This window comes from Peromyscus leucopus, chromosome 5, assembly GCF_004664715.2.
Source record: "Peromyscus leucopus breed LL Stock chromosome 5, UCI_PerLeu_2.1, whole genome shotgun sequence".
NCBI lineage: Eukaryota > Metazoa > Chordata > Mammalia > Rodentia > Cricetidae > Peromyscus > Peromyscus leucopus.
Genome location: NC_051067.1, coordinates 68,212,724 through 68,232,754, shown reverse-complemented (window position 1 = coordinate 68,232,754; position 20,031 = coordinate 68,212,724).

The window sequence follows — 20,031 nt, the reverse complement described above, 5'->3', positions numbered from 1 at the left end:
CCTTAGTCCCTGGCTGTTTGCAAACTGTAAATGCGCTAACACAATGGAGATGGGTGGGGATGAAGCAGAAGGCCCAAGGTTTAAGCCCATTTTTGTTTTTTTGTAGCCTGAGCTGGTCTCAGCCTCCTGCGTGCTGAGGTTCCGGGCAGACACCACTATACTCAGTCCACTGTCATCTCTTACCAGTCACTCCAGCCTCAGTTTCCCCATCCCTGCTCACTGTTCTGGTTGTTTATGCACTCCTTCCCTTCAGACAGAGGAACCCTCAACTGTAAACCCAGAATGACAGTAATACCATTTCACGGGTGTGGCAAGTTTTCACACATAGACATTTGCCTTGATTCCTGTGGCACCCCATCAGTACAACTGGTGTTGTGACATATAAAGTTTTGCAGAATCCCATCTCTACAGAAATGGCCCCACAACTTGCTTCTTGTTTACAAAAGCTGGCATTGACTGGGCCCCAGGCTTTCAATACTGGCTCCCACCAAGATGACAGACCTCCAGATGTTGTTTCTCTTCTTTCAAATTGCATAACACCTCTGATGCTTCACTTTCAATCAGCCCTAATAGGCCCTAATTGCAAACATTGTCGATGCGAATGGTGCTACTTCCTGATAAATGAGCTGCTGTACAGGGTGTCCCGCCACAACACACAGATGAGCACAGAGAAAGCAGCCTCTTCCCACAAATCACTCTTGGCACCTAGGATGTGGTTGGTGGCACCTGCAGCCTCCTTGTTTCAGGCCACTTTGCTTTGCCAGTGATGGACTGTCATCCAAGAACATAGTCTAGTGTTACTCTATGGTTTGCTTTAGCAAAGAGATTCATTCAAAAATAGTCCAGTTGGTTCATTTCCAAGCCACGGGCAGAGTTGTATAGAACAGAGGACATTTTGGTGGCTTCACGAGTTCTAGGATGAAAATTAGGCAAAATGAAAGACTGTGTTTTGGCTACAGTTTGAGACCAAATGCAACCAGGGTCAAAAAGAGGATACACACTCATGACCTTCTAATGATAATTTTTGCAAAGAGTTTGAGTAAATTCTTTGATTAAAATGTTCTCCAAAAAAATTAAACATATCCATACTACAGAATATATTCTATAACTGCCTCAAGCTTGAGCTTGAGTGATTAACCTCTCAAGTTCACTGACATGTTAATGTGTTGCAGATGATTTTAAGTAAATAGAAAGGCCAAGAATGGGGTGTGCGAGCCAAATATAATAAGCTCAGCCATCAGTGAAGGTTGAGGGGAAGTGAAAATAATACCTTTGATCACATCCATTTTACAGAATATGGACAAAGTAAAAACCAGGAAGGAAAACATCTTATTTTTCTGGATGAATGTGTAAGTCACTTCTCAGAAAGTCTCTTTCCCACAAACCAGAAGATGTTGGAGTCAAGGTTAGGCTCTGGAAGATCCTCCTCCTGCCTCTTCCCAAATTGGTTAATTTGGTGCCTTCAATGCATTCAGCCTATACCACTCTCAGCCTTGAACCTGCCCTATGCCCTCTAACACCAAGGTAAGTACCCACAGGAATCATGTTTGCAGAGTCATTCACTTGCTTTCTTTCCTCATCCCTGACACAGCATCACTCTCCCACATTCCTCTATAGCCACACACACACACACCCCTCACTGGTCCCACCAATGGTTTTTTCAGGCCACTCTTGTCCATGAAGACCAATACCACGTCTTCTTGATCATTGTGTATCTAACAATTACTATGGGGCTTGGCAGATTTTAGGCACTGAATAAATGCTTGCTGAATTGGTTATTATTTTTGAAGAAATAAATACAGGTGCTTTGATGTACTTTCACAGGGTGAGCATAAGTTGACAGAAAGAGGTTGCTGCATTTACAAAAGTGACATCAGCGGTATTTCCCCACCTCCTTCATCAAAGAGGTGTGTCTAGGAACCTGGTTGTAGGTGTGGCTTAAAAGACAAAAATTAAAATAACCAGGTAGGTTGTAATCCCAACCCTGGGAGGCTGAAAGAGGAGGATCCAGGGTTTAAGGCCTAGGTGAGCTAGTGAGACCCTGCCACAAAAACAAAACAAACAAATGAAAACCTTAAGAATAAAACAGAAGGCCCAGAGCCAGGCTGTGGTGGTGTATGCCTTTAATCCCAGCACTCAGGAGGTAGAGGCAGGAGGATCTCCTTGAGTTTGAGTCCAGCCTGGTCTACAGAGAGAGTTCCAGGACAGACAAGGCTACACAGAGAAACCCTGTCTCAAAAATAGATAGATAGATAGATAGATAGATAAGTAAATAAATAAATAAGGCCCACACTACATCTTGGTCTATTTTTAAACTAATCTACAATACTAAAAAGAAAGCTGTTCTTTAGTGAAGAGTGTGGTTCTGTACATCTAAGCCTGCTCTTGCTATTTGTCATTTTCTAAAGGACTGTGGAAAACCACAGTTCATAGACTATAAGAAAAATAAGTACATGTGCCTACTATATTAAAAACAAGCAGAGCTAAGGCTGTAGCTCAGTTTATAGACTACTTCCCTAACACGCAGGAAACCTTCAATCTAGTCCCCAGCACTATGTAAACTCAGCCTGGCAATGCTACCCTGTAAGTCCCAAGGTGGTGGTGGGAAGAAGAGGGTTAAAGGTCACCCTCAGCTACATAGCCACGGGATCCTCAAGACCCCATTTTGATGAAAAAAGAAAAAAAAAGTATAGTGAGTCTTACAGTGTCCCACCAGCCAGCTCCCAAATCACAACATGGAGACTTATTATTAACTATGAAAGCTTGGCCAGTAGCTTAGGCTAGCTCTTATAACTTAAATTAGCCTATATCTTCTAATCTACGTTCTTTTATGTGGCTTTGTTACCTTTACTTTGTAATGCCATGCTGCTTGCTCTGCATCTCCTCTGGTCTCCCCTTATTCTTCCCAGCATCCTCTGTGTCTGGAAATCCTGCCTCGCTATTGGCTGTTCAGCTTTTTGTTAAACCAATCAGAGTGGCGCTTCTTTACGGTATACAAAAAGATTTTTCCACAATAGAAAAGTAAAATAAACAAGCACATAAGACACTAAAATGTAGAAATCTCAATATAAGTAAACTGATTGCCAAGATGAGTTGGACAATGATGAGAATATATAAGCATCATCCATTCCCATGGGCATAGATTGCATCTCAACCCTTCCCAGCTGTTTAGCTAGATCGTGGTAGAAGTGATGAGTACTTGTGTCACTGGTGATGGTGGGGGGCAAAGTGGGACATAAAACATCCTAAAAATTGGGCCAGTAGTATTGTGTCCATATATAGAAAGTCTGTGGTGCTGTGGAATGCCATTCTGTATGCTGTGAATGTGTGTTGCTCTGATTAGTTGATAAATAAAACGCTGATTGGCCAGTAACCAGTCAGGAAGTATAGGCAGGGTACCAAGCAGATGAGGAGAATTCTGGGAAGAGGAAGGCTGAGTCAGGAGTCACCAGCCAGACACAGAGGAAGCAAGATGTCATGGCAGAACTGAGAAAAGGTATCAAGCCATGTGGCTAAACATTGATAAGAATTATGGGTTAATTTAAGCATAAGAGCTAGTCAGTAATAAGCCTGAGCTAATGGCCAAACAGTTATAATTAATATAAGCTTCTGAGTGATTATTTTATAAGCAGGCTACGGGACTGCTGGGGCCTGGCAGGACCACAGGAAAACTTCAGACTACACTGTTGAATCCCAGGATGACTAATCTTCATTGTCAACTTGATTGAATTTGTAATCACCCAGGAGACCCACCACTGGGCATGTCTTAGAGGGTGTTTTTGGAAAGAATTAACTGAAGAGCAAAGATCCACCCTAAATAAGGGCAGTACATGCTGTGGGCTAGAGTCCAAGACTGAATAAAAATAGGGGGGGAAAGGTAAAGCCAGCTCAGAGTTGGCATGCTCCTTGCTGTTTCCTGGTCTGTGGAGGTATGAGGGTTTCCTACTGCATATTCCCACTATGGACTCTGTCATGCCTTTCCTAACATAATGGATGGTTCCCTTAAACTGTAAGCCACAGCAAACCCCTCCTGCCTTATAGTGCTTTGTGTTCAGTATTTTGTCTCAACAACAAGAAAAGTAACTAGTGCAAAGCCGCCTCACTACTGTTCCATTGCCCTTTACACTGTGACCCTCACTGGTTGTGTGTGACATGATAGGCATGGTGTACTATGGTAACAAATAGCATGTGAAGTTGGAGTGCTTATTGGAACACAAGGTTATCTTTTATTACATCTTTCATTTTAGGAGCTCATTATTTTCTGAATTAGGGTTTAGCCAGCTTATTTAGGCAGAAATTGACCAGGAAGTAAAATCCTTCCATTCACAGTCCACTGGACAGAACTCATCAAGAAGAAGGTGCATGTATACTGAGAAGTACTAACAGTCCTTACAGTCTATTTTCATAGCTACTCATGCATTTTGGTACTGGCCAATATATTTTGCTATTATCAAGAAATTTTGCTCTTTGACATGAGGTCTTATATATTTACCTAAAGGAACTGTTTCTTTTTCAATAATTGGATTTAGCCCAGAAGCTTTTAAAGTGCATTCCCAGGAATTGCATCAGTATTTTTGGCATTATATTCAAAACATACTTAACATACTGCTGTATGTAATCTATTTCTATATAAATTACCAGAAGACTTCACAGTTTCAAGCAGCAAATATTTATCACTACTCAGTTTCTGTGGTCCCTGAGTGGAAGGCTATGTTGCGAAATTCTTGTTCAGTCTGCTTTATTATAGAACCCAAGACCACCAGCCAGTGGTGGCACCAACCTCAATGAGCTGGGCCCTCCCCCAACAATCACTAATTAAGAAAATGTCTTATGGGCCTGCCTACAACCCAGTCTTATAGAGGCATTTTCTTAATTAAGGTTCCCTCCCCTCAGATGACTTTAGCTTGTATCAAGTTGACATAAAACTAGACTAATAAACATAAAAAAATTGTTTTTGTTTTGTGATAGAGTCTCACTTGGTAGCTCTGGCTGATCTTGAACTCACTATGTAGACCAGGCTGGCCTGGAACTCAAGAGATCCACCTGCCTCTGCCTCCCAAGGGCTGGGATTAAAGGTGTGCCACCACATCTGGCTCACAGTACTTGCAAGTTCCTTCCATAAGCACCTCTTCATTGGGCAGCCCATACCATGGTAGATGGTTTTCCTCAGCACAGGTGCACACCATGACAAGACAGAGAAGCCAAGGAAGGAAGCCATAGTTTTTGACTAACATCGAAAATGGCAGCCATAGTTCTCACTTACACTCATTAGACGTGAACTGTGAGATCAGCCCACCCAAGGGATGGACATTTTACAAGTCATGATTCATCAGGGACCATTCAGAGGCTGCTTTCCACAAGTTTTCTATGCCATCTTGCTTGGAACTGCCTTTTTTCATCTCTTACGTTTCGTTGCTTTCTTTGATTTTTTTGAAGTGGAGGTCAGCATTGCATCAGAATTCTTCTCAGATCATGTTATGGAACATTATATGTGATGGAATAGTAGTAAATAATAAAAAAGTGAAGCCAAAACTAGGTCCTTGTTCTGCGGTCATTTAAAAATTAAGAGTGTCACCTTTCTTTGAACAGCTACCATTATGTTATATATATTCTCCTAGTTGATCTCTTACAGGACTTGCTGGGGTTTGAGGTTATCTGAGTTTTTAAAATTAATTTTTAATTTATTTTTAACAGTTTCATTATATAGATATGATATGGGATATATCTTGATCTATCCATTCCTCTGTTTTTTGTTTGTCTCGTTATTGTGCTGTCAATTAAAATAGTTCAAGAGGTAAGTGAAATGGTCTGTTAACAAATTTGAGTATATTCATGTTTGGATGTGTTCTCTCTCGACAGGTACAGTGGATGGAGATGGAATGAAGTACTGAGGGCTTATCACCATGAAGCATTGATTAGTGGTAGCACTGGGAAACTCGGGTTAACTGAGAGCATTATCCCAAATGTTGTCATGATGCTAAAGGAGAACGTTCCAGGTCTTATCACAGCAATTAGAAACTTGGCCCAGAAGTCACATGCATCCTTCATATTCTTATGTCATTGATCAAAGCTATTCAGTAGGTTTCCAACAGCTGGACTAGAAGTACAATTGACTCATCTGCCCAAAGTAGGGAAAGCTCCAGATGTTAGCAAACAACAATGATAAAAAAAAACTCTGCCTTGACATCAAATGTCACTAGGAGAAAATATGTCATCTTTGTTTACAACTTGAAGGTCAAACAGCACTATTAATGCAATCAAATTGTTTTATAATAACAACAACCACTGTTCTTTATTCCACAACCCATAGATTCCTAGAATTTCCACCCAAAATGCTTGGATCAAGTGCCTAGGTGTGATAACAGCTGAATCTGGGCACAAACTCAGCACCCCTGCAGTCTGTGCAGTCTGAGAGATAGGACCCAGTGTTTCTTTTATGGTGTGTGTGTGTGTGTGTGTGTGTGTGTGTGTGTGTGTTCTGTCTATTGGTGATTGATTGGAGGGCCTCAGGCATTCTTGCAAGCACTGCAGTATTGAGCTACACCCTCAGGCTTCTTTTATGTCTCCTAATATTTAAATCAAGACATCAACAGCTGCTAGGAGTGATGGTGGGCTGCCTTTATCATCTCAGTGCCAGAAAGCTGAAGCAGGAGGATCCAGAGTTTGATACCAGCTTGAACTACATAATAAGTTCAAGGTCAACCTAGGTAACATAGGGATATCATGTCTCACTCTCTCTTTTTTTTTAAAAAAAAAAAAGGCATTAACTTGTTTGTTTACATTTCTTTTATTGTTTAAAAGTTAGCATACAAATGATAGGATTCATTACATTTTTATATATGTATACCATTGTCAGTGACTCTTTCTGTTCCCTGAATTCTAACATAGCATATGAAATACAGATACTGGAGCCATATAAGACAATGTAAAACACTAAAGCTAACTAGATTTAAATGTCTTAATGGGTATATGAAGTTTTAGTCTCTGAGATTTTGGCAACAATACACAGTTTTATATAAAGTATAAAAATGTTTAAAATTTTTATTATAGCTTTCTTAGCTACTCTTCTACTGCTGTGGCAAAACACAATGACCAAAGTAAATTGTGAAATAAAGGGTTAACTGGACTTCCATTTCCAGAGGGACAGAGTCCATGAGGACAGAGCATAGGAATCTGAAAGTTCACATCTTGATCCATAAGCAGAAGTCAGGGAGAACACTGGGTCTTTTGAAACTTCAAATCCCTATCCCCGGGGAAATACCTCCTTCAATAAGGCCACACCCCCTAATCCTTCCCAAGAAGTTCCATCAACTGTGGATCAAACATTCAAGCATCTGAGGCTGTTCTCATTCAAACTACCCCAATAATGTCTGTAACTTTTTTTTACAGTACAGTTGTACTTTTGAGACTTAATTTTATTCTAATTCTCTTCCTAGCTTAATTGAATATTTTAAAACCATTCCAGAAAAAAAAAATCAGACTGCACCATTTTCTTGTTTATCATTTTCTCTGTTTTCTTCAGTATCTATCTCCCAAGACACTTTGAATGAAACCTAAGGTCCATACAATACCTAGTATCTGTCTCTATTTCCAGCTATTTGACTTTTTACCAACCGTGAATCAGGCCCTCTTAAAGCACAACCTCATAACCTTTGCCTTTACACGTCTCATTACTTTGTGGGTCCTTTGTATTCTCTGCATGGACATTCCTTCATTTCATTCACATTATTTTTAAAAATTATTATTTAGTGCAGATGTGTGTGCATGTTCATATGTTTGGAGTGGGGTGCATATGTGTGTGTGTGTGTGTGTGTGTGTGTGTGTGTGTGTGTGTGTGTGTAGGCCAGAGGCCAATGCCAGTTGTCATTCCTAGGAGCTGTTCATTATTTTGTGAGATGAGACAACTCACTGTGATCTAAAGTTTACCATTTAGGCTAGGCTGGCTGGCTGGCACATCCCAAGATTCCTCCTGTCTCTGCCTCCCCAGTACTAGAACTATAGGTGTATGCCAGTGTGGTTGTTTGAACGTAATTCACCCCCATAATCTCATAGGAAATGGCTCTATTAGGAGTTGTGGAGTTGTTGGAGTGGATATGACCTTGTTGGAGGAAGTGTGTCTCTGTGGGGGCAGGCTTTGAGGTTTCCTGTTCTCAGGATACTGCCCAGTGTTCAGGTAACTTCTTGTTGCCTGCAAGATGTGTAGCACTCTCAGCTCCAGCACCACATATGCCTGCACACTGCCATGAGACTGAACCTTTGAAACTGTAAGCCAGCCCCAATTAAATGTTTTTCCTTTATAAGAGTTGCCATGGTGTCTTTTCACAGCATTAGAAATCCAAACTAAGACAGCTACTGTGCCTAGACTTTAAGGGATATTTTATCTCTTAAATTTTAAACTTTCCCTCCCTTAGCAGACTTTCACCTCTTACTTCCTGCTTTATACCTTTCCTTAGAGTATGTATCACTGTCCTTACACTATTTAGTCATCTATACTTCCTGTTACAGTGGCAGCTTCCTAACAGCATGAGCTTTGTTCTCATCACTGCTGTATGCCAGCACCTAGACTATCAGGTGTCACACTGTAAGAATCAAACTGACTCAAATACCCACTGTTGTGGCTAGTATCAATTGTTAACTCCAAAATCTAGAATTACCTGGGAGATGGGGCACTGAGATGATGATGATGATGATGATGGAGGATGTCACTGAATGATAGAGTGCTTGTAAGAATGCCCAAGGCCCTCCATTCAATCACCAACAGACAGAACACACACACACACACACACACACACACACACACACACCATAAAAGAAACACCAGGTCTTATCTGTCAGACTGCATAAACACTGTGGGGGTGTTGAATTTTTGCCCAGATTTTCAGCCATTTCCACACCTAGGGACTTGGTCCAAGCAGTTTGGGTGGAAATTCCTTGGGCTGGAAACCTGGATTGTTTAAGGGGAAATGGAACTGAACTCATGCATTCATCATTACTTCTTGAGTGTGGTTGTAATGTAAATAGTCATCTCAAACCCCTGCCACTGTGACTTTCCCACTAGAGTGGGCTGGACCCTTGAACTATGAGTCTGGATAAAACTGTCTCTGTTGTTACTTTAGCCGTGGTATTTTATCAGAGTGACAGGACACGAAACTAAGATACCCACTCAGCAAAGTAATTTTAGAGGAACTTGAATCCAAAAGGAAATTCCAGAAGGGCAAGACTTTCCCCTCCAGCACTATAAACCTCCAGACTTGACAAAGAGCCTGGTTGCATAATAGCCTTTTAAATAAGTATCTGCTGTTGAAATTCATGAATAAATGCCAAAATTTAAAAGAGTCACTGCTTTGGATTTCTCCAGCCAATACCTTCTATATAAGAGAGAGAGAGACAGACAGTGAGAAAAAGAGGAGAGAGAGAGAGAGAGAGAGAGAGAGAGAGAGAGAGAGAGAGAGAGAGAAGACAGAACTGTTAAAGACTGCAAAAAACAACCTATGAATTTGCAGACAAGTCTTCTAAAAATCTATGAAAGGCATAAAGGACAATTTGAAATTGTTCATCTCTGGGCTAACCTATGAGTAAGTGGAGCAAAAAGACTTCTTAGAGAGACTAGTCTAATCCTGCAATCTAAGAGCCACGTGCTGAATTCCTCTGAAGAAATGAATTTGAAATCCCTGTGATATCACAGCCAGAGCCTAAAGAAGGCAAAGTCCCAAGGCATATCTGCTGGCTTCCTGTCCTTCCATCAGCCCAGAAAATGCTGTCAATCATAGCATCCTTTCCCTCGGCACCAGAATCTTCTTTAAGGGTCTCCTAGAAGTCATTGCCACAAGTACTCTAGAAATCCATTTATCATTATTGCCTCTACATTTATAAAAAACAAAACTGCTAGAGACAGAGAAAGCACAAATCATGGTTTTCTCTGTTGCCTAACACAGATATTACTGAATTTAAATTTCAATATGGCAAATCTAAAATGCAGAAATTAGGTTTGGTTTGGTTTTGTTTCTCTCTGGTTTTTGTGGTTGTTGTTTTGTTTTGAGGCAAGTTTTCATATGGCTGAGGCTGACCTCAGACTCACCGTGTATCTCAGGATAAGCCTCAACTCGTGACCCTCATGCCTTTACCTCCCAAGTGCTGAAATTACAGGCACAGGCTACAAAACCCAGCTAGTTTTTATTACTAGAAATGTGTCTTCATCACTTCATCCCTTTCTAGTAGATACTGATCTTCATTTTGGAATATATTAGGTCCAAACTTTGTGTGGTAGAAAAAGAGGATCCCTCTCAAAAAGAAGATTACACTTCAACTCTTGGGTATATTTCCTTAGAAATTTGAGATCAAATGTGACTTATATTCAAATAACTCAAATTCATAAGAATTTACAGTCACTGCTATATGGGGAAAAGTATTCCCAAGTTGGAATAGGCTATTGAGAGATGGAAGAAAGATAATAGATGCCTAATGGTAACTGTATTATTAGAAGACCCCTATGGTACCATACACTCATAAATAATTAGTGATTACTTAAGGAGCATGATATGAACTCCATCTTTCAGATGTGACTAATTTAAAATTCCTAATAATGAAATAGGCTCTAATCTAAAGATTATTTTGAAGGGATCCTTAGGGAAAATGTATTAGTAAACAAGTTTGTGACAAAGAAGCCATCTTAGTTACTGTTCTGTGGCTGTGACAAAACACCATGACCAAGGCAGCTTACAAAAGAAAGCATTTAATTGGGTTTATGACTTCAGGGGCTTCGAGTCTGTGACACAGGCACAAAGGTATGATAGCAGAAATGGTGGAGAGCTCGTATCTTGATCTGTAAGTAGGAGACTGAGAGGGAACACTGGGAATTGCATGAGTCTTTTGGAACCTCAGGGCCTGTTCCCAGTGACTTATTTCCTCCAACAAGGCCACACTTCCTAACTCTTCCCAAGCAGTTCCACCAACTGGAGACCAAGTATCAAAAAAAATATGAGCTTGGGACAGGGCATTCTCATTAAAAACATCACAGAAGCAAAGATTATAGCATAATTCATCTGCATAAAAGATAATATTTAGCCAGGCATGGTGGCGAATGCCTTTAATCCCAACACTCAAGAGTCAGAGGCAGATGGATCTCTGTGAGTTCCAGGCCAGCCTGGTCTACAAAGAGAGTTCCAGACCAGCCAAGGATGTTATACAGAGAAACTCTGTCTTGAAAAATAAAACAAACCAACAATAATAAAATACAGGAAGGAAGGAAGAGAGGGAGGGAGGGAGGGAGGGAGGGAGAGAGAGAGAGAGAGAGAGAGAGAGAGAGAGAGAGAGAGAGAGAGAGAGAGAGAGAGAGAGAATATCTTTGAGGACACCAGCAGGTTTCATTTAGTAGCAACAATATATTACTGATAACTGTCAGCTAACAGTATCACCTAACTGTAAGTGCCAGTCCAATAATATCTTTGTCTTTGCCAAGATAAATCATTAGTAACTGATTCAAAATAATACATGTTGAGCATGCCTAGCCCCAAATCCAAGTTTATGAGTGCTGACATGGTGCAAGAAATGGAAAATTCTATATGTGACTCCATATATCAAAATTAAAGGACGCTAAAAATATAGTATAAAATTCAAAGCCACATGTACATGAACTATGAGTGAATTTTCTGATTAGTGGTGAGTTCCATTCCCTATGTAGTTCATGATCTACATACATACATGTATGGAGCCAGATTGACCCAAGACTTTCTCAGAGGCTCTGACAAAAGTACAACAGAACTTAAATTCTGTATTCTTGTCCAGGAGCAAGCTTGGCAAGGCAGGCCTGAGGCTGGAGCCAGTGCCTTGAAAGCGTCAAGGCTATGGTTTCTGGGGACCTGACTCTTTGCCCTGGGCTGTGGTTATCAATCCTAAGACAGCTGTGTTTGAAGGATCTTGTGTTCTCTTTGCCAACACTGTGTGATGCAGCTCTCGGCTGACTTTGGCCTTTTCCCCACCAGCAAATAGTATACAAGATGCTGTGTTTCCTAATAAACTTATTGGCATAAAATGTAGCTTATGGAAGACCTGCTGGGCTCAGCGTTTATCTTCTCTATCTTTCTCATCCCTAGGCACCTTCTCATTAGGACCCCATCACTGAAGAACAAACTGCTGTTCCAGGTCTGTCTCTGTCTCTGTCTCTGTCTCTGTCTCTCTCTCTCTCTCTTCCACACAGATATGCACAGATACACACACACACACACACACACACACACACACACACACACACACACACACACGCAAACATTTCCAAATCCAGACTCTAAGATCCAAACATTCCTGTTGAAAGCATTTCAAAAACAGAATACTGAACTTGTATAAAAACTCATCATCAAACATAACATCAAATTTGGGTTAATTAAAATAATCCATTATTTCCATCTCTCTGGAATCTACTTAGTCTCCTTTTGAGGATATGTGAATGGAAAGGTTTTATCTTTACAAAAGAAAAGATTTAAAGCATGTTAGTTACCAAAGAACTAAAACCTGTAAAAATAGGAAATCTTATGTGAACTAGCCAAAAGGAGTCAACAGTACAAAATGAAGTCCTATTCTGCCATCTAGAGGACACACACTCACGATTAGAAAGTGATTCTAATTCAGGGCCTCTTAGCCCCTGAAAGTTAACAAGAGATCTTGTTTTACAAAAGAAAAATGGGAGGCAAAGAGTTGGCTCAACAGATAAAGGCTACCAAGCCTAGTGACCTGAGTTTGATCCCCAAGTCCCATGTGGTGGAAGCAGAGAACCAACTCCCCCTCCCCTCAGCTGTCCTGTGACTGCCACAAATGTGCTTCCGTACACACACACACACACACACACACACATACACACACACACACACACACACACTTTGTGAGGATGATCTCTGTTACTGTATCAAATTTCATTACAGAGAATTATGATTTTTTTAAAAAAAGCATTTTTTAAAAAAATCTATGGGTTATCTATAAAGCCAGTACTATGGAAGCTGAGACAAGAGGATCATAACTGAAGGTCAAGACTGGGATATATAGCAAAATCCAGGCTAACCTAGGGTACAGAGAGAATTTGTCTCAAAAATGCAAAACAAAAAGCAAAAACAAAGCAAATGTGGATTATACATGTAAAACTGAGTTTTTACCCTTGTCAGATCTATACCTCCGCCTGTTCTGGACAGCTTTGGTGACCTGCAGATGCAAGGGTTTATCCACAGCTTCAACGCTTTATACTGGCCAGACCTGATCTGTGTTGTGCTTGCCATGTGATAACCATAATTATGGACACTTCATTTTTACCTCATTGGTATGAATCAGCCTTCCAAATATTGCGGTAGATGGGGGCTGGGATGATGATGGTTCAGTTGATTAAGTGCTTGCCTGAAACTTGAGGACTTGAGTTCAGGGCCAGTACCCAGCCAGCCTGGAGAACTCCAGCTTCAGTTACACACCCTGACTCAGAATGTGGAAAGTGACTGAAGAAGACATCTAACATTGGTTCCTGGCCTTCTTTGTATGTCTGCATGTGCACGAGCGCTCTCTCTCTCTCTCTCTCTCTCTCTCTCTCTCTCTCTCTCTCTCTCTCTCTCTCTCTCACACACACACACACACACACACACACACACACACACAAAGAATGCTCCAAGATATGGTCTCATTGGTTCTGTCCACCAAATGAGTCGTTCCAGATTCCTTTCATCCACCTTACTTTGAGAATGTATGTCCTTCAGCAGCTGCCTGTGTTCTTCTTTGAATATTATATGACATTTCAACTCCTCACAAGTTCTCTGTTAGATGTCAGGGAACAAGAAAATGAGAAGAGCAAGAATAAGGCCAACAAGAAAAATTATATCCCTCAATATATTCTGTGATGGTTTAACTGCATCTCACCTTTTTCCTGCTTAAATTGGAAAGGAAGAGGAGGGGAAGAAAGGAAGAAGAGGAGGAAGAGGAGAAAGAGGAGGGAAAGACAGGAGGAAGAGGAGAAAGAGGAAGAAGGGAGGAAGAGAAGGAGGAAGAAGAGGAAATAAAAGATTGAGGAAGAAGAAAATGAGAGACAGGTTGAAACCTCTGGAACCTCTGATTGCTGATGAGCTACTCAACATTTTCATACTCTACACTTCCTTGTTTGGGATGGGGAAAGTGGATGCACACACTGAGGAGCATATGTGGAGGTTAGAGGATAAAATAAGGGAGTCCATTTCCTCCTTCCACCATGTGAGTCCCAGGGATCAAATCAAGATCATCAGGCTCAGCAGCAAGCTCTTTTACCTGCTGAGCCTTCTCAAGGACCCTAATGACCTTTATTATTACTTCATCTTAAACTCTGGTTTTTGCAATTCCTTACATTATAAACTTTATGCACCAGTTAAGATTATATAACTTTCCTTGGCTAATTTCAAAATAGCATTATAAACAATTTAACTATACTAACAGAATATTTGTATCACAATGTATATTGCACACATGCATGTAAGCCACACAGCTGCCTGAAACTCATTGGGATGCTTGTGAACTCTGTGTCATACCTGCACCTCTCCTGGCACCCACTTTGGCTGTCAGATTGGTCTCAGTGCTCTCCAGCTGCTTTTTATTCTTCAATGTCCATCATGCTTTGTAATGCGTTGTTGAAAGCCAGAGATTCTGTACTGGTAGACGCACCTTAGGTGTGAAATTCTAAGTTCATCTGGCTAAGAGGTAGGCCGTGCTCACTGATGCAGCTTTGATGTTATAGGCCAAATCTCTGAATATCCTTGATTTGGCCTTTGTCATTGTTTTCTCCTCCTTCTCCTCCTCCTCCTCCTCCTCCTCCTCTACCTTCCTCCTTCTGATTCCTTCTTAACTATGTTTTGCTGTGATCACCATCTATTCCTGGTAAATAGTGATTTCTCCACTCTACTTGTCTTTGTCTCCAGTTATAGAAAAATAAACCAAAGAAAACCAGTTTTGCTGTGGCCTCTGTTCTCTGAGGAATATAAGATGGGTGATTATTTTTCAGTATCTTTGCCCATTTTTGATAAGGATAATTTCTAAGTTCTTTGCTAGACAAGAACTGGAAGTCCTCCCAAGAACTTTAAACAATGCAATCTTACTTCAGAGGACCTGCTTCCAGTCTTGGGTCGGTACCAAGTTGACAGGATAAGTGGTAACCTAAATGTTGTGTTTGGTTCAGTTTTAGGTCAGAATGTTAATGGTTTTGACCAAAGGTAGTTATGAAACTACTGAAATAAGAAAAAAAATACAGGTTGTACTTATTTATTTATTATAATTGGATTCACTATGTTGCCCAGGTTAGCCTAAAAATTTCAGTCCTCTTGACTCTACCTTCAGGGTATTTGGGCTTCAGGGGGTGTCATCCCAGCTGTATTTTTAATTTTATTTTCTAAGGCTAAAACAGAGATATTGGCATGAAATTTCAGAGTGATAGTCCCTTGAAATATTTATCTTTAGAAATCCAGGAAGAGAAAGGAAAGGCCTTGCAACAAGCACTTTGACCAGTGATTTTAGGTGACTCTAATGCTGGTTATTTCCTGACCAGTTCATAAAGGCACAGCAAAGACCAGTTCATTTGCCATCAGACTGCTGTAAGTATAGAGATTCTAGCTTAGCCATTCTGCCGTATTAGGTCTGTTGCTAATATATGGGAACTTTGTTGTACAGATAATAACACTTCATTATAGTAATAATTATCATTTATTTCAGTCCATGAACTTCTGTACTCTGGACATTCTCTTAAGCACTCTTCCTATCTTAACTCATTAATATTTTCAGCAGTCCACATGAGGGTTTTGGAGAAACTAGGACACAAAAGTATAACTGGCCCAAAGATTTACAAAGTAGAAGAACCATGGCTGAGATGTACCTAACCTGGTATTTGAAGATGCTCTGCATTGTCTAGATCAGTGGACATAACTTATTCAGTACTTGTAGGGAGCCGCTATTCAAAGATGGCGCTGGCTTCCTGGTAGCCTAGCTGTAAACAACTCCATATTTGGCTATGATGCAAGAATATGGTAATTGGCCTTATGTCCTCAGCCTATCCCGTGACTCCCCGTGCTAGCATTCTGGCGGGACCCAATCACAGTACTGCACGTTTGCCTGATTCCCTATATAAGCAGCTGCAGTTTAGTCCTCGGGGCCCCTCACCTCCCACTCTCCCTTAACCAAGAGGCCTCCAATAAAGTGTGATCTGAGAAGAATCCTCACGTGGTGGTCGTTCTTCCTTGCTGGCCGAGGAGCGTGCCGCAAGTACTGACTTGACAACTTTGTAACTTTACTGGGTCCCACTCCATGCTAATAACTACTGAACTTACAAATGCATTTTATTATCCTTTCAATTTTACAGTTAGAGGGCTTTATATTCACCTTAGAAGCAACTGGCACAAAAGGCTATGAATAGGTTTAGGATAGAATTATGCTTTTTCTAAACCTGCTCTTGAATTTACCCCTGAAATACTATGCTAAATAACTTTATGATATGGAGTATAGAGAAGGTAGTAGAGCTACACAACCATCACGTAGCATCTATTTTTTTCATCATAGTGAGTACAAGATAGATACCAGGATCAGAATCTAGGGTGATACATAATGCACAACAGTAGTTGTGTTTACATTACTCTTGGCTTCTGTACTGGCTACTTTATGTCAACTTGACACAAGCTAGAGTCATCAGAGAAGAGGTAGCCTCAACTGAGAAAATGCCTCTATGAGATCAGGTTATAGGCAGGCCTGTAGGGCTTTTCCTTAGTGATTGATGGGGGAGGAGAAGGGAGAGAGGGTCCACCCCATTGTGGATGGTGGTCTTTGGTTCTATAAGGAAGCAGGCTGAGCAAGCCAGTAAGCAGGCCCCCTCCATGTCCTCTGCATCAGCTCTTGCCTCCAGGTCCCTGCCCTATTTGAGTTGTCCTGACTTCCTTCGATGATGAACAGTGCTGTGGAAGAGTAAACCAAGTAAATCCTTTCCTTCCCAACTTGCTTTTTGGTCATAGTGTTTCACCTCAGCAATAGAAACCCAAAGACAGCTTCCTTCTCTATTTGTTTTCAGCTTCTAATGACCCACCCCAACTCCCAAATAATGCACGTGCCTACACTTGTGTTCAAGTTCACTACTCACTTCTGATACTTAGCTATAAAGTGGCCCCCTACCTCAGTGAGCCAATCATAGTGTTTCGCCAGGATGCTAGCAGGAAAGCAACTCTGTTCTGTGACCATAAAGCTTTTAGATTGTGAACCTAGAGCTGTTGGCAATGGGGTCTCTGCTGTAGGAAGGGGGAATGTCAGCTACTGATTATGAGTGTTGGAACTGCTGTCATTTGCAATGAACAATATGAACACTTGCATGGAAACAGATTTCTCTAGAATGATGAGGAAAAGTCATTACATACTATCCCATAGCATTTAGAGAAAAGTGAAGTGGACTGCTTTGATCAGAGATTTACCCTCAAAGGTAACTAAAGAAATGAAAATTGAAGTGCAAGAAAAAAGTTGAAAATAATGAGAGCCATAGTACTCTGCAACAGAAATACTTTGTCTCACAGTACTAGAGGCTGTGAGTCCAGGGTCTCCAGGAGAGTTGATTTCTTTCTGCTGTTTGTCAAAGATTAAGGCTTCCTTCCATGGTCTGCCTGGTATTGTTACATTCCTGTGTCTTAACTCTCCTCCATGAATATTTCTGTGCCCAAATTTCCTCTTCCAGGGCACCAGTCATATTAGATTTCAACCTATCCCAATAGCCTCATTTTTTTTAATTGAAATTAGTTTTTTTCCATACAATATATTCTGATCATGGCTTCCCCCCCTCATCTCCTCCCAGATCTTTTCCACCAATCTAATACCATGCCTTCTTTCTCTATCTCTTTAGAAAATGGAAAGACCAAAAAATAAAACAAAAAAAATCAGAAAAAAAGAAAAAGCATGAGAAACACAGAAGGGGGAGGGGTTTGGAGAGAGGGAGGGAGGGAGGGAGGGAGAAAACAAAAGACAAAAATCACAAAAACATGTATTTGGGAAACGTAATATTTAAGCAAAAGACCCATAAGGTAGAAAATGCCCAAAGCATTACGAGACAAAACATCCCCCAAAATACAACTGAGTTTGTTTTATGTTAGTTGGGCATGGAGCCTGCCCTTTAGTGTGGTTTGTATACCCAGTGAGATTCCATTGGAGAAAAGTGATTTTTTTTTCCTTTTGAGAGGCTGTCAATTAGAGATAGCTTCTGGGTCAGTGATGGGGACTCCTGTCCAGTTACCCTCTCAGCACTGAGACCCATCTGGCTTGAACCTATGCATGCTGCCAGTTTCTGTGAGTTCATACTGTGTGTCAGTCCTGTGGTGTCCGTAAGCACTCATACTCACTGTCTTCCAGCCACACTGGTTCTTACAATCTGTCTCCTCTTCTGCACAGCTCCTTGAGTCCTGAGGGGATTTGATTAAATCATTCCCTTTAGGACTGAGTGATCCAAAGGTCTCAATCTCTGCACATTGTCCAGTTGTGGGTGTCTATACTAGTTCCCATCTACTGCAGGAGGAAGCTTCTCTGATGATGGCTGAGCTGGGGGAGACACTGATCTATGGGTATAGCAGAAGGTCATTAGGCGTCATTTTGCTAAGTTCCTTTTGAAGAACGCTATTATTTGGTTTTCCCTTAGGTCCATGGCCTATCTAGTCTCAGGTTTAATGACCTCATTTTAATTTCATTACCCTGAAAAAGACCCTACTTTAAAATAAGGTCATACTGAGAGCTGAATGTATAAATTTTAGGGGAGACATATCCCATGGCAGTGTCACAGCTATAAAGCTGTCCCCGACATTCTTCTCATAGAACACCATTATACAGTGCTACTGGATGCTCCTCAGATGGGTTTTTGTTTTCACCTTACATACAGATAGACCTGCCTATTAAAATCAGTCAAGTAGTGTTCGGTTGTAAATGGGAAATGGGGCATCTACCCAACTATCACCCATTCCATCCCCTAAGGCTCAGGGAACATCACCAAAGAAGGGACAGAAAGAATTTGACCAGACAGAAGTTTTTTGAAATGCTGTTTACTGGACTTGACATAGTTGCCACATCCCTTAACTCACAGCGGCTATCTGCAACAACCAGGCCTATCAACATTCCATCGGGAATGAGGAAGGGCTTCCTAAGACCCCACCCTTCCTTGAGGAGCCAAAGAAAGCTAATTGTTGCTGGGGGAGGAGTCACAATCCTCAGTGGTGTAGCCACTGGTAAGGTGTCCATTTTCTAGTAAATAACTCCCAGCCATGCTCACACAAGCAACAATAACTAAATGCAGCACTACAAAGAGAAAAAGACATGGAAGTAGGAGGACTTGTTGGGAAGAATGGGCTTGATGGGAGGAGGGACACAAGAGTATAATTGGCAGGATGATCAAAGTGCATTTAAAAATCAGTCCAACTTCATTAAGTAGTTGCATTCTCCCCTGCTGTTCCTTCCTAAAAGTCTTATTAACTTAAAACTATGATTACAAACACTTAGGGTGTCAAAACTCACAGGTGCTGCAGATGATTGGGCATCCTAACTTTGGAAAACAGGAAGTCCTCAGGCTGTCACTTCGACCTGCATTTATTATAGCACCGGTATTTGGCACCAGTAACTGCGACTTACATTCATATTTATCTCCACAACTGGGATGTATGCTCTGATGATGCAAATTCACAGCCATCACCTCAAAGGGAGTAAGCATATATTCTTACCAAAACATGAGTGATCATGGCTCAGCAACACAGAAGCAGGATGCCAAACACCACATTCTACTATGGTAACACCAAACACCATCTTCCAATATGGTAACAGTTTCATTAAGTTATTGTAGTAGCGAAACAAAGAAAGTCATGAGTTACTTTTAAAGCATCTTGTTGGCAGGCACAAGAAAACAGGGGCATTCTGCTGTAAGCCTCAGATGTTATCAAATGACATTTTTAGCTTTTTGGATGGGAATAAGCTATGAACAGGAAATCAAAGCCACACTCCCATCAGATTTCTTATGTATATCCTGGGAGATTCAGTGGTTTG